Raw genomic sequence first — 14,698 nt, 5'->3', positions numbered from 1 at the left:
GTCCTTAATTCAGGAACAATTGTTACAATCAGAGCACATTCTGAACAAGACTCCCACAACATTTCTGTTATACAAAAGTCCACCACAGTATTTTATTAATGTTTTGTTTTTTTTCTTTCAATTAGAGATTAAAATTCTAAAAGGAATAGTATGGGAAATATGCTTATTGGCTTTCTTGCAAAGAGTCGGATGAGATAATTGCTATTCTCATGTGTGTGTGTTAAAGCTGCTTTAATCAATATTTGTATATAACCAATGGTTCACAAAACTCTTTATATGTGAAAGGGGTCGCTCGTAATGACAGAGCCACAGATATCGCCCGACTCTACAGTTCCCGTCAGCTCCGATGCAGCTTTTGAGCGACACAGAGGCTTGTATTGTATGTGGTATGATACCAGGATTTTTTATTTATTCAGTGCACATTTGTGTTGAGTCCAAGAACTGAATTAAGTTGAATTAGATAAAAATCAATCATACCCGGTATCTTTTATTCATTTGTATTAAGCATTCAGAAATGTTACATTCTTGGAAATGTGGCTTTTGAGACCATGTTTTCTGTCAGAGCTTATTAATGTCTGTGTTTCTACGCTGGGACTACATGTCAGCCTGTGTGACTGACTCTCCTTAGGGCTCTCTCCACTGTGGCATGGCCTCTCAGAAGACCTGTCAACACATCAGGACGGAAATGTCTGTCTGCCACACTGCAGCCAGCGGCCACCAGGCTGCTGCAGGAGAAACACCAGCAAGCTTTGGACGCTCACATTACACTACAAAGCCATCCAGCAACACTGTTGTTGACAGGGCAATTACAGAGTACAAACAGATACACTGCACATGCAACAGACACGTGAAGTAGTATTTTCATGGCCATTTGACTGATCTAATACAGTCTGCATCTTTTGTTATTTAAGGGATAGTTTGGATATTTGACGAAGACGACGACAACATTTACCCCGCAAGGGGAAATTCACTGTTGCATTCTCTGTTATATATCTGTATAGTTACAGTTACACACATGGCCCAAAATACACACACATGCACAAACAGGACCTATACATGCACTAATGGAGAGATGTCAGAGAGAGGGGGCTACACATGGATGAGCACCCCAAGCAGTTGAGGGTTTGGTGTCTTGCTCAAGGGCACCTTGACAGTGCATCTCTCAAGCCACCAGTCCACACTCCGTACTTGAACCGGCCGTACTTGAACTGGGGATCCCAACCCAAAACCCTACGGACTGAGCTACGACTGCTTTACATAAAAACCATTAAAAAATTAAAAACAGATAAAATACGAGAATAAAAGTTACAGTACAGTATAAGAAATTAAACATTAAAGAGCAGTTAAAATAGATAAAACACAAGATTTTAGGCTGCTTGTATGGGACAATGTATAAGCCGTTGCTCTATACACGTAATCCACCCGCCAATCCTTGCCGTTCCCAGAACGGGCCGGTCCCACCGGTCTTACTTTTTAATTCTCTTTATATGCTTATATAGATTGTCATACAGTTTTAACAATGCAACTTCAGTATAAGAAATGAACAATTATTTAAAGAAAGGCAACATCAAAAAGAAAGGAAGCACAAGTCAACGTGTACACACCTTTCTAGTAGGCATTTAAAGGGATAGTTTGGATGTTTTGAAGTGGGGTTGTATGAGCTACTTCTCCATAGTCAGTGTGTTAGCTGCAGTAGATGGCGGTCGGCACGCCCCCGGTTTGGAGAAGCAGGCAGGAATACCGACACGGAAGATGAGCAATGTACTGCTGTGGACGGGGGCAGCAGCTAAATGCATTTTAAACACCTAAAATAATCTATATCAGTTTGAGTGTATAATATATTTAGAATATTTTTTTTAAAAGTAATGTTTTTGTTAACAGTTAGTTAGTTAGTTATAACAACAATACTTCTCTCTAGTGTATTGCTTCATGTTACTTTCGCATTCTCCCATTTTAATATATATAGATCTTAGATTATAAAAGTAATAGTTTGGAATCAGGGCTTTCAGTTTTTGGATCAAGTAGTTTGTGTGAAATAAAGCGTGTTTCAAGACACTCTTTTAAATCAAAATGTTGGTAAATATAAGTTTCTGATCAGATTTGTTTTATATTAAAAGGACTTGGCTCGAGATCTGGGCCGAACAAAAACTTGATCGGGACATCCCTAGTGATAACAATGTGTATAAATGATGCATTTTGTGTTTATTGCTTAATGCATCTTTTAATTTGGTCCGTAATGGGAACTGTGCAATCTGGGTAGTATATATGTGCAATATTAGGGGGAGGATGTGCAGTGGGTTATTGAATGTTTACTGTAGTTGATCACATTTTGTATGAGACTATTGTATGTTTATTGTGTGTTCATGTGCGATGTGTCGCCATTTTTTGTTCTCTCGACAGCCCAAGACAAATGTTTCCTATAGGAGACAAGGCGTATCTTATCTTATCTGAAACAGAAATGATATCATCTGTAAAATGATTCATTTACAGATGTTCTGGTTTCAGTTATCCATGGTGGAAATATCTCTACATCAGTATTCTAGTAGCATTCAATACCAGAGTGTCTCAATGTCAGTAGTGATAAGATGACACAATGCAGCCATATATGATTGTGTCCATCATTAAATAGAAAGAAAAAGATCTTCTAGGCTTAACACGCTGCTCTCGTTGTATCTGCAGTCCCTGGAGTGGAAAGAATACACTGAGGTGTTGCGACTGGGTTAAGTGCCCAAACAGACCGTGGCAGGTTGATGTATGGTGTTTCTGCTCACCTTTGCTCTGCGGGATTAGATAAAACATCAGGCGGGATCTGTCATTTGAACAAAAGCGGCGGGGCTCCACAGCGATGTAAAGCAGCCCGAGAGATTTTGGTGCAATGCAGCAATGAAATAAAGTAGGAAATGGGTTACTAACTAACTTTGTGCACGGCCAGATGATGAGACACTGATTCCCCCTGGCCACGGATGCATCTAAACTCAAGGCCAACGAGAAAAATCTTCCCATCCTATGGCTTCAGGACAATAAAGAAAAAGATTCTGCCGCTGTCAGAATTTACACTGCATCAACTCCCACATCAGTTTAGTTTAAGCATGGAGGCAAAAGGGAGGAGTTTTTCAAGTCGGTATTTCAGTAAAAGGAGTGTGTTCTGATGTTTATATCTACCTTGGTTTCATCACCTCTCAGCTTTCATGTTCTAATAATCAAATACGTGTACTGAAAGGGCAGTCAATGCTCAACATATGACACTGTCTCAAAAAAGCACATTACAGGATTAGACGTCTTTTTCTACCTACATTAAGCATGGCCCTTTTTGCAAACTTCCCCAAACTCATTCCCAGCGACGCGGCTCCTCCAGCTGAGTGCTTAACGTTTGAGACTAAAGGTCGAACTCTGTGATAAACCTCATGATATGCTCGGAGAGTTTCTGCACCAAATGGCCAAGAAGAAAATAGCCAATGAACTCACTGCACTGCAACACTGAGAGCACTTTTTATAACGGAGGGGTAATGAATAATGGTGCAACACAGGCAGCCAGGACTGTGTATAATCCCTGGTCTCAATTCACCTACTCCATGCTGATCGTGGATTCCCATCTCTCTTCACTTTTTCTCTCTCTCTCTCTCTCTTTCTGCTCTCAGTCTCTCCATCCTTCCGTCTCTCCGTCCAAGAATTCCAAAGTCATCTTCTTGATGTCAATGCAGAATATGAACGATACTCCTCTTCCGTTGACATTTCATTATTCATGATGAGCTGAGCTTTCTACTCCTTATGCAAATGGTCATTAATGCTGACATTTAGAAGTCTTTTCATGCACTTTGAGCTACAGAGAAATAATTCTTTAAAGTCCAAATGTCCAGTCATCTTTTGAAGCAACCTACAGCGTTTTTACACAACGCATACTGCTGATGTAGGAGATACATTAAGTTCATACAAGAAGCTACCACATTTTAACCAAACAATCTTGGCCTTTCCCCCCATGAACAGGCAAGCTAACATCATCTATGACCACTTTCATTTCATTTTTGATGGCCACTCTCCTCGCCATCTGCTGTGATTGGGATTATTATAACAGCACCCTTATGATGTGATTTTAGCAATCAGCAAAAAATTCCTGCGAGCTCTGAATCAGCAGTCCACGGAGAGAGGAGAAATGATTTCCTCGCAGTCGTGCTGTCATGGCTCGCTGACGCCATCCAGCTACGTTCATTAATCACTCACACAAACGCAGATGCGCGCACACACACATACACACTGCAGGTTCATTCTCTGGGACACTGGGAGACATACTCACACTGTGCAGGAGGAAATGGAGAATTTGTTTTCTGCAGCGTTGTATTCCCAAAAAACTCTCGGAGGAAATTGTGTTTTTGAAGTGGGGAATATTAACATGCAAGTTACTCAGAGAAGCTCCTGTATCTGCATGCAACACACTGATCGACGATATGTAAATGCAAGCGGTGTGTGTAGAGCCCTACAGGCGTTCTGCGGTGCCCACAGATGGCTGCATTGGGCAGTTGCTAATGCACATTGTGTGAGTAAAACTACACGCCAAGCTCAGCAGATGCTGCACAAGTCAGGTTTTGACAGAAGAAACAAACGCAGGACTTCAAAAACCATCATACAGTTATATGCAATATCCTAAAAGAGAATTGTGATCAGCTTTTGTGCTGCTAAAACTTAAAAAAAAAAAAAAAAAAAACAGGAATAAGAATGGTGTTCCTTTATTTCTTCAATGCTGACCAGAGTTTGTCAATTGTAGTTGATTGATAGAAATTTGCTTGGAAATAGGGTCAAATACCACCAAAAAAAAAAAAACACAAAAGAGAATCAAGTTTGCAACAGCTGCAGCAGATCAACTTCTCCCTGTATTTCATTCATGCTTACTTCCCTTGTTTTACAACTTCCCTGGTCTTTGAGAGCTCTAGAAAGTACACACTTTTTTGTTATGCAGATAAGGTATGTGTACTGTAGTTCAGCAAATACCCATGTACATAATGCATGTATTACATCCTCTCACCAGTACCTGACAGCCCCTTGTATTTTTTTAATGCAGGGCAGTTTTCTGAGTTGTCTAAATGCCTACTTAGAGACGCGCGCGCACACACACACACACACACACACACACACACAGTTGCTTGTATATAATGATGGCTGCTGGAGTTTAGCCAGCTGCTGTGAGGGTCCCTGTGTGGATGCCCATAGCAGCTGGCTAAATTGAAATGGGTCTGTCTGTCAAGTTTTTTCCTTGATATTCACTTTACTAAAACAAATACACCTGCATTGTTTTGGGCAGAATTAAAGGAATAGTTAAATATTTGGGGAATACACTTATTTGCTTTCTTGCCAATTAGTCAAGCGAGAAGATCATTCTCTATGTACAGTAAATATGAAAACTGCAGCCAGCAGCCATTAGCTTAGCATAAAGATTGTAAACAGGGAGAAACAGCTAGCAAAAATCTGTCTAACAACCTACCAGCTCCTCTAAGGGTGTGTTCAGAACGAAAGCAAAGCAAACTTTCATCCTAAATCAGGGGTCTTCAACGTTTTTTAAACCAAGGACCCCTTAACTGAAAGAGAGATGGAACAGGGACTCCCTACTACATGTATTGTATAAAATAAAGTTGCAAATTAATAATTGGGCCTACAATAACGTATAGGGCGGCATAAAGCCTTTACGCATACCTTTGTAGTGCATAGAATACTAAGCTATTAAAATAATAATTGTTAAACATACAAATCCTTAGGATTAACCATATCTGTGGATGGCTACCTTAGTGACTACGTTAGGCCAGTAAGCCGATCATCAATGGTGATTTATATTTGCTAATAATTGTTAAGACATTTTAATTTTTGAAGAAAACTTTCAAAAATGAACAATAATTTGGAGGCCCCCCTAGGGGCCCCGGAGCCCCTACTGAAGATCTCTTCATGAAAATTGGACTGCTGGACTGTTTGTGTTTATTCGCCCAAAAACAGCCTATGTTTTTTGTATTTTGACTAAACTTAGGACTCATTTTTGTACTGAACATCTTTACCTTTGCTGGCATGTATAAACTGAATCCTAGTCGGCAGCTTGGGATTCATAAAGTGCAACATACAGACTATATCACCTACAACAGTGAGATTTGAGGGACACTCAGCGGTGTTTCCATTAAGAATCCACATGTGCTTTTCGGTCGTCTTCTGTAACCATCTTTTTCAGCGTGGTTGCACATTTGAATTGCTTGACAATGTTCTTCTCTCTCCTCTTTCCAGGCTACTGATTGGCCGACAGATATGCATCCTGGCTTTCTGCCTTGGCCCTCATCGTGACATGTGGTGCCCATGCAAGCCAAACCTCCTTTTGTGTTTAGATGAAGCTGAGTTAACAACCAATAATAACTGTTGAATAGCCTGCATTGTCATCTGCTGAGCTACAGCAAACACTGAAGCATACAGGAGGCAAACATTCATTTACTGACTCGGGTGTTTGACAAATATCTATTCAAACTGAACCTTTATCCAGTCAGAGAACTGTCCTGCAGCAAACACCTGGTTAGATTTCTACATGTTTGTTCTAATCTAACTTCCCATTCAGCCTGCTGTGGGCAGGGGCTAGAAGGGGGGCACGAAGGGGCACGAGGTGGCACCCCCCCCTAAAATATGTATGCCCCCCAATCCATTGGGCTAGAGTGCAGTGAATCTGACAATTGTGATTTCCACTGGATCAGAGTAGGCTACTGTCACTTGGCTGCCCGTTTTGCCAATTTTCCCAGCCCTTGTCACATGACCAATTAATGTTTCCATGACGACTATCCAAAATTCTGATACCATCGAACCAGCACTGGAATTGTTTGTTTTTTTAAAGTGGCTGACTGAGCCACAATTGGTTTAAAATGAAAACAAGGGTAACTAATAATGAATTTGATGTTTTATTTAGCAGCATTGCACTGTGTTGTTCTATCCAACATTTCTTATATTTCTAAGAAGAATTTCTATGCTGTATTCTGATAAAATCCCCCCCCCCCGTGCCACCCCCCTGTAAAAAAAAAAAAATAATCCTGGAATCGCCCCTTCCGGCTGGAACAGCTTTATGCAAAACTCATCTGTCACTTTCCTCCTCTTTGTTCCACTTGGACCGAGTAGCTATAACTGCAGCCGACACAGCGGCTCCAGCAGCTGAACACGGCCCACAGACCACTGTACAGGAAGGAGCATCAATCACCGCGGAGTCTTTTGACGCAAGTCACGTCCTATAATTAGATCTTGGGCTGTCCTGCTGCCTGGAAATCAATCCTCCCTCCCTGCGACTCAGAGTAATGGATTCTCTCTCTCTCTCTCTCTCTCTCTCTCTCTCTCTCTCTCTCTCTCTCTCTCTCTCTCTCTCTCTCTCTCTCTCTCTCTCTCTCTCTCTGCATGTGCACGCTCCGCGGACGGGAAAGCTCGGGGGTTGCTTCCGCCGTGCGTGTGTGTGTGCCAATCTTTCCGCGACCATTGAGCACGTCAGGATGGTTACACCCCCGGCACCATCACTACTACGACCACCACACACACACACACACACACACACACACACACACACACACACGTAACATCTGGAAAGTCGCTAAACTGCAGGTTAAATTATGCGCAAGATCCCTTTTTTTTTGCTGCGTTTCATAAAACAAACAAATAGGAACATATGAGGTGCGTGTTTTAGAATATCCTCTGAATAAAAATACACAGGCTATTCTGATTTAATGTGATGCGATTTGTTTAAATGATGCTTTAGCTGAACAACTCTCAGAAAGTTCCCTAACTTTCCCGTCAATAAAGCGCACGGGGGCTTTATTCACTAAATGTATTGCCATTATTCAACAAGGGCATTTTAATCACCAGATGCATGCGACATCTCCTCTTTCCATTTTGCATATGAAATGATCCAAAAAAAAGGCGGATAAAGATGCCATCTGTGCTCCACTATATACAACGGAGTGCAGAGGGAGATGAAGTTATAGTTTGGCACGTTTTTAAAAGAAAAGAAATACTCACAGCCTGCAGAGGACCAGGTGCATCGTACCGAGCTCGATAAGTCGCCCGTTCCCTGGTTCCCCCGTCCCTACACAGTCACAGAGACAGAGATGGAGATAGAAAACATCGCGCCGAGATTTCTTGGTTCTTGTCTTCTCCGATGCAGCAGCGGGTTCTCTGCTGCAGTCCAAGGAAGACGAGAGGAGAGAGGAGAGAGGCTGAGGGGGAGGTGGGAAGCGTGAGTGAGATGGGGGGGAGGAGGAGAGGACGGAGGTAAATCAAAAAAGGTTGTATTGCCACAATAGGTATAGCCTATTTGGAATTTGCCTTGGTGAAAGGTGCATACATGAACAAACAAACAAACATATTAAACATTAATATGAAATTAAAAAAAAAAAAATATATATATATATATATATCTCAAAATAAATTTAAAAAAAGAGGCTGAATGGGTTGAGTGCAGAATTTTGCAAAGAATATATATAGTATGTATATATAGTATGTGCAATGGGCAGATGTAAAGGATGAAGGTTAGCACAAAGTGTGTTGACTAGAGATGGGGGGGTTTGAGAGTCAATGTCAGTGGAGGTCCTGGGCCTCGTAAATGAGGCTGACTGCAGAGGGGAACAAACGGGTTTTTTTTGGGGGTTTTTTTTTTTATGGCGGGAGGTTTTGGTCCTGATGGACCGCAGCATTCAAACCGTTTGCATCCATGGTGAGAGGTAGACTGAAATCAATAGTAGGTATGCCTGTATCCTACGGATAATAATGAGTATTTCCATATAATAGTCTACAGTAGGCTATGTGGTGAAGGCTCAGTGATGCTGGATGGCTGGCAGCATCGCAGAGTTTAAACGGAGGAGGAGAGCAGAGAAGAGAAGGAGTCAGGGCTGATATGTGGCTCCTGGGAAGAAGTTTACTGAGGGATGACGGACTGTTGCTGGATCTGCAACGTCAACTTAAAACCAATGGAGTAGCCAAGGCTACTACACTGCCAAAAGTCCAATTTGATGATATTAAATAATCAATTTAATTAGCTAATATATACATAGGCTATAATGAATAGGTCATCACTTCAAATGACCTCAAAAAACATCTTACAAAGCATTTGAACTGCTGTGTTATGTGATCAGTCGGCTTCAAATAGGGCCGCACAAAACAAATGTTATAATCATTATCATCTATAAAATGTCTGAAAGTAGTGAACCATCATATTTTAAAAAACACCATTTCTTTAAGCCCAAAGTGATGTCATCAAACAAAGAATAAAACGCAAAACCTTATTTTCTCAGGCATTTGTAATTACAGTGTGTGTGTGTGTGTGTGTGTGTGTGTGTGTGTGTGTGTGTGTGTGTGTGTGTGTGTGTCTGCCCCCAGCGTCTTTGTATGTGCACCTTCTGAAGGATGCCAGTCGGCGCCAAAGTTTGAGGCTAAAAGAGTTCAATGAGGACGTCTGGGCACAGAGAGTAAGCAATCCCCCAAAAAACCATCCCATTCTGCATGGCTAAAGAAGGGTCATTATGACCGCCAGTGAATGAGCACTCCTCTCCTCCGCTCTCAGAAATAACCATTACAGGAGAAATCTCAAGGAGCGAGGAAGGAAGCCGGGGAGGACGTCCCTCATACTCAGTCAAATCAAAATGCAGATACATTTGCATTTCTATCCAGCAGCTGTTGTTTAATTTGAGGGTTGAAATGAATAAAACCAAACACACATGCTTATTTTATTCATATCAAGACGCGCACGCACACACACACACACAGAAGTACTCAACTGGCACTAATTTGCTCCTGCATTAACATGAGCTCATGTTCTTGATGACTGAAAGTATTATCTGGGCATGCAAATTGATACATTTTCACGTAATCATTTCTGTCTTTTATCTTCTCTTTTTCTTCTTTTCATGGACCTTCATTCAACGTCTTCGATCAAACAAAAATATGCTCCTATGATTTAATAGGCTGGGAAACCCACAATGAACAAGATCCCAACAACGTGGGCGTTTAACGGGTACGGACTGTCTAAAGACAATTTAATCACCAGACAAGAATGTTTTAAATTTCATTTTTTGTTGAAATGTTTTCCTTTCCAAAACATCTGCACATGGCTTCTACAGTATGGTTAGGCTTGAGTAAGGTTAGGTAAAGGTTGGGGTTGTCTTTAATAAAGAGGCACATGTGAATTGCAGGTCTGTGATGCAAACTCTGGTCTCCGTCTTGAAAATCAGTTGTGCTACACAATCATCAATCTGCATTATTGTGCAACATGAAGGGCACAATACTTCCTGCGTTGCCGCTGAATATTGGCATGGAACGTAAATCCTGAGGTACAGGGGCCCATTTCACAATAGCAATTTGTTGTAGCCTACTGCTTACGGCAACATGTTTCACAATTCATTATTTGAAGATTTTTTTTATTATTGTCATTTAACATGACAAAATGAACACAAGAAGGAAATATGTTGCAAATCACAGAATGCATGTTGCAAATTGGTGAAACGGCCCCAGAATCTTCCAACGTGGATGTAACTTCTGCGAAGGCTGTCCTCCTCCAAAATATACGCCCACATAAGTTCTTTGTTCAAGCAGCAATTATCACATTTCCGTTTATAGTGGCAAGCAGGAAGTAAAGTGTTGCAATACTGTATAAGAGTGCGAAATTCTGCATAAGGAGGAAGGCTGGGGTGATGGATTGGTCACTCAAACGCAGGACTTTCACCAGGAGACTGGAGTTTGTGTGCCATTTTATTAAATAAAAGTAAATGGCGGGATTCTTTTTACTTTACGGAACTAACAGAACTACATCACGATCTATACCACATGCCTAACCGGAAGGGAAGTAACGTAACAGATGTACTGATTTAAAGGGACACAATCCTTTTATGAACTTAACTAAGTAGTTTTGGTGCCTAAACCTAACCAAACTGCGACCGTTTCACCGCCTAAACGGCATGTTAAAAACCGTGACCGTTTTGTTACATATTTAGGGTCGTATTTATACCTCTAGGGGCGCTAATTTATAAAACGCTCCTGTGGGTGGTATTGGAGCGCAGGAATAAACGTGTCGTCGTATGGTTACGGAGGTCGTGTTGCTCCTGAGCTGCTACAGAAAAGACACCATGGAGCTGCGTTATGGAAACTGTAGGATCCAACATCTTTGGTCCTAACCCTAACCACCCTCCATACACACACATACACACACGCCACAACTGCACATACATGTTTGCACGGTATCAACTTCAACTCACACTTACGCCCCACCCTTTGTCCGTCTGAGAGTCTTTCTAATGTAGTGCTTCACCTGCTTCACCTGCTGCTTTGTTGATTTACAAATGTTATTTTTTATTGTAATTCAAATGAAAATTTCATCAAAAAAATATTGACTCTCTGCCATCTGCAAACCAGTGGTGGAATGTAGCTAAGTAGATTTACTCAAGAATTGTATTTAAGTACAAATTTAAGGGAACTTGTACTTTGAGTCTTTTCTTGCCACGTTCTACTTCTACTCCACTACATTTTGCAGGGAAATATTGTACTTTTCACTCATTGTACATTTTTGTAGTTTATAAAGTACCATGTTTTATTATAAATTAAACTACCCAACAATATATAGTCCTACAAGTACAGTCCTCACATCCTTTTCAATACAATTTAGTTGGATGTGTGATATGGAGTTTAATTGATTTCTAATTATACGCTGTGGTGGGCGCATAATTTCATGCGGGGAAAAAAACAAAGTGGGTTGTTGGCAAGGTCTGCTTTAGAATGCATCAGGACGCACGGCTTTGTTTCCCCTGTAATTACACACTCCGCTCATCTTGCTGCTCATAATTCTAAAACACACACACACACACACACACCTTTGGAAAAATGTATTTTGAGATGTGGGTAATTACTAGTTTTTGCTGTTACTTACAAACCATTGAGTAAGTACTTTGAAACAAGACGTTTGTATGAGATTCAAAATAATGGACAATCTATATTCTAGGTATTAACATTGTGGTGGAATTTCCAGAAACATGTTGTGGTATGATGACTAAGAGAACGCTTAGACAACATCAGGTTGTTTCAAAGGTCTCTAATATCCAATCCTGTTTATGTATAATTATGTTTGTCTCTGTTGCAACACATTCTCACTCCCATCGCGTAAAATACGGACGCTTGGTCAGGTCCCTTTGGCGGGGTGTTTTATGCTAAAAGTCTCCTTTAGCGTCATATCTAAACGCTCTTGGTCGGGACTATTGGTGTCACTTTTGAGGCAGTTAGGTTAAGGAAAAGATTGTGGGTGGGCCTATTAAAAGGTACGTTTCCATGACACGAGGGACAAGAACGGGACAGTTGGGTTTAGGAAACGTGACACGCGGGACACGAACCCTGGTCTCCAGGGTGAAAGTCCTGTGTTGTTTGACCCACCCACCAAACCCCGACCACCCTCCCTACGTGGAATTTCGGGCTTTAATACTCGCTATCGTATCCGACGCTGACAGCCATTGCCTAAGCGTCCTTATTTTACAAAAACGGAGGACGGGTTGTCTCTCTACATATTAGGGAAGGGAATAAGGGATAAAGGAATGTTCTGTCTCAGGACCATCTCCTTTCAAAGGTCGGAGGGCCAGCCACTCTTTAGCATACTTCCCAGAGAGAGAGATAGGCTGAACTAGGCTTTAAAAAAATCGATTTTTCCACGATTTTTTACATCAATTCTTTTCCCTAGCATCAATATCTTTTTTTTAAATTTTTTTTTTTTACCAATGATTCACCTAAATATTTTCTGTTTATACGATACTGTCGACGGCGACTTCATCATAATGCAGAAAATCCATGTTACGTACATCTTTACATGAAATAAATGTCAGACGGACTGACTGACTGACTGATGTGATGTGCATTCTTTTTAGAAAACGGCTAGTTTTTAGAAATGTCTCATGATATATATTGTCTCTAGAAGTGTATTATTGAACTTTTGTTTTGGTTAAGGAAGGGGGGAAAAAAAAATCTAAATCGGCGCCCGTGTATCGTGAAAGAATCGAAACGGGACGAAAGCATATGGTCCCAGCCCTACAAAACACTCAATCATTTTAAGCCCCCACACGCATAAAAAAAGATGCAGAATGTAAGTGCTCACTCAGCCTAACACAGTGGACTCATCTCTGGCTTCTGTGTCCACCCTCTCGTGAAGCTCCATAAAAGAGCTCGTGAGGGTTGAGATACTGTTGAGTGGTGTAAAGTAACAAGAGAAAAGGCCTCCGGAAGAGCCGATCCATAAAGGTTAATTACATTTCCTAACACACCGGGGTGAAGGGTTGCAGAAGAGGAGGACATTGCAGGAGGATGAGAGGAAGGGGATCAGCGCTGGCAATATTTAAAGACAGAAAGGAGGAGGCAAAATTATAATTATTTTTCATATTGTTGGCAACCACCAGGATTTATTTAGTGTGTGAAAAGTAATTTTCAGCCTTGTGCTAATAAAAGCCGTCCTCCGTGGCTATGCTTGTCTTGATGTATCAATCGTCACGTCACATCTTTACAATAGCAGCTTCAATGTGGTTCTGTATAACAGACAGGACATGCCCCCCCCCACACACACTTTTCAAAATCACATTTGTGTCCACCCCACTTTCACATTTTTGACTATATCAAATGATTCTCTTAACTCTTGGCTATCGGCCAACAATAAAGAAAGTAAGACATCTTTATCTCATACATAGTTTAGTACTAAACTTTCTGGTAGATTTTATCATTATGAGAATTATGATTATGATATAATTACTTAATTATTTCTTGGATTTTGTATCATCATGGTTCCTAAATATGTAGAAATGCATGTGGGGTGTGGACACAAGACCTCTGGTTTTGTGTCCACACCCCCCACCCCCCCATTCTCAAACCACTTTTACACCCTTGCTTGTGCTTAATATATTTGGTACCTATAAACTTGCATGTGCCACTGCTTAAAATTACACAGTTTGTTTCTGTGTGCAAGCGAAACGCCATAATGTATGCTTTCAACAGCGCTCACACCTGAGCTGCACCGATAATAATGGGGAATAAAAAAAAAAAATACAGTCATTGTGCCAGTGGAAATGCTATTTTTGACGTTTTCATTGTTTCTAACCTGGAAAGTTCCATGACAACAGCCTGATGTGCCGTCGCCCTGTGATCTTTTATGCGCCACGTCTCCAAACCCCATGGAGAGCAGATACTTTTGTCTACAAACCCGCAAATGCCAAAGTGTCAAGTCATTCAACAGTTATTTAAAGGTGCCAGAGTTTGAGATTTTGTTCTTTTGCTTCTTAAGTAACAGTCAGATTTGAAACCAACTATTTTACTCTTTGGATCTGTTTAATACCTGAAGCTTTTGTGCAAAACCTTTTAAGCTAAATCACAATATTTATGGATTATGACTCAGGGCTGTTTAACTATTTGGGTTTGATTGCATAGATAAAGCAATCAGACAAACATTGTGTGAGTACAAGATAATCTTTTTATTGCACTGCTCACTATAATTGTACTATATATTTTCTTATTAGCATTCTTCTCAGAAATTGTCTCTGTTCAGGTCCAAATACAGAAAGAAACAGCCTATTTTCTGAGCATTAAAAGGACCAAACTACCCAGTATGAAACTCATGATGCTGGGAAATGCTTTTTTTTAAGCTCTCTCTTTCGTAACAAATGAATTACAAGCACTGCCAATGACATACGTGGGA

General features: G+C 40.9%; 1 protein-coding gene across 1 annotated transcript in view; it reads right to left on the bottom strand.

Moving 5' to 3' along the window:
- The window catches only part of LOC144531840 (synaptic vesicle glycoprotein 2C-like), a 47,629-nt gene extending 39,472 nt beyond the window's left edge, over positions 1 to 8,157 (bottom strand). The window contains exon 1 of the mRNA XM_078272155.1: positions 8,011 to 8,157. The gene's annotated coding sequence lies outside the window, so the exon portion shown is untranslated. The remainder of the gene's footprint in view (positions 1 to 8,010) is intronic.
- Between the last annotated feature and the right edge of the window lie 6,541 nt (positions 8,158 to 14,698).

This window comes from Sander vitreus, chromosome 16 (assembly GCF_031162955.1).
Source record: "Sander vitreus isolate 19-12246 chromosome 16, sanVit1, whole genome shotgun sequence".
NCBI classification, from domain to species: Eukaryota; Metazoa; Chordata; class Actinopteri; order Perciformes; family Percidae; genus Sander; species Sander vitreus.
Note: the sequence above shows the minus strand (reverse complement) of the source record. Positions and strands in the feature narration are given on the sequence as shown.